The sequence below is a fragment of the Euprymna scolopes genome, chromosome 7 (genome assembly GCF_053919585.1).
Source record: "Euprymna scolopes isolate OS-2025 chromosome 7, ASM5391958v1, whole genome shotgun sequence".
Classification (NCBI taxonomy): domain Eukaryota; kingdom Metazoa; phylum Mollusca; class Cephalopoda; order Sepiida; family Sepiolidae; genus Euprymna; species Euprymna scolopes.
Genome location: NC_136488.1, coordinates 155,990,546 through 155,992,028, shown reverse-complemented (window position 1 = coordinate 155,992,028; position 1,483 = coordinate 155,990,546). Strand labels below are relative to the sequence as shown.

General features: G+C 34.6%; 1 non-coding gene across 1 annotated transcript; it reads left to right on the top strand.

Annotated features, from left to right (window-relative positions):
* Window positions 1-548: 548 nt before the first annotated feature.
* LOC145280643 (small nucleolar RNA U3) lies at window positions 549-769 on the top strand. The gene has a single exon (XR_013868604.1). It is a non-coding gene; the product is annotated as a small nucleolar RNA U3 (small nucleolar RNA).
* Window positions 770-1,483: the final 714 nt, after the last annotated feature.

Genomic DNA, 1,483 nt, shown 5'->3' with positions numbered 1-1,483 from the left:
GAATGCTCTAATCTCTGTTGATTTTGTTGTGCCAGAGTAAAAATCCCTTGCTGGGTGTCTTTAGCACATGAGCAGCAGCAGTTTGTAGTAGTAGTAGTAATAGTAGTAGTAGTAGTAGCAGCGCTGCTGCTGTAAATACACAACAAAAGTAAAATAAACAATTTTATTAATTTCATCTGAAATCAAGATTTTAAAAATAAAACATTTGAATATCTGTTAAAAATGAACGTGTTCGTTTATTATTCTCGAATAGCCCTTAACATTTAGTAGAAAATTACCTCCCTTGAATCGACTTCCTGTCGACATGTGTTTATCATAAATGAAACAAGTTGTTTTTTAATACATTAAAAAGTGATAATAATCGAAAATGATTGCTCAAAACGATGACATATAGTAATATCAATGGAAAACTGCTAAAATAAAAGTATATTTTATTTTGACAATTAATTTGAATGAAATGTTTTTACTCAATATGCAAATGAGGCAAGTTGAAATACTGTGTGAGGTCGAGTGAGGTATAATAGAAAGCGAAAATGCCCAGGAAAAGCAAAATCATACTTTTAAGGATCATTTCTTAAGTATGAATCGCACGAACGTCTGAGACTTTTGTGCGGACCTCACCACGATGAGGAGTTAAAGTACTTTTCTCTGAGCGTGAAACCGATTTGACCTTTTGTGTCGCTCTGACCCTGAAGGACTTATCATTGATGATCGTTCCTCTCTCTTTTATTACAAGAGAGATGGAGGGGAAAAGTACCTTCTGAGTGGTGACACTTCATTTTTTTAAAAATAAACATAACAGATTTTTTTTAATAAACCGCATGCTTTAAATATTATGCTTGTACTTTTTAAGCTAAGTGACAGTCTTGCAGCAAATAATAGACTGTAACTTTTTTACAGCAGCACGTTTGAACCAAAGTCAAATAAATATCTGACGATGAGATAAATATTATATAACACGGATATACTACCAGACCGACTTTCCCAGGTAATCACTGTGCAAATATAAATATACTGTGTATATGAAATACATGAATATGTACACATGTATCTGTAAATTGTATTAATACAACTTTCTCACCTGCTTCAGCTTGTGTCTTTCCGTTACCTCTGTATTGTACCACCTTCTACACATTTCATTTATTATTATCCATAATATAAATATCACCTGTCTGTTTAAATGTATGTATGCCTGCTTAAAGCTTTCGACAGAGGCGACGGATTTTCACGAGTTCGGTATTGTTTTTTAGCTCAACCCTTCGGACGACAAATATCGAAAACTTGGTTAAAAACATTAATTCCTTCACCCTCAAATGGACACTTCTCTACAAGGAAGGGTTGCTTTTTTCCCCGCTATTTTCAAAAGTCATCCACTTTTTCCGATTGACTAACCTTAATTTAAACCTTCGCCATTTCCTGTTTGCCGATGGATGCAACGGCAAAGCCGTCACGTTTGTGTGTGTGTGCGTGCGTGTGTTTCTGT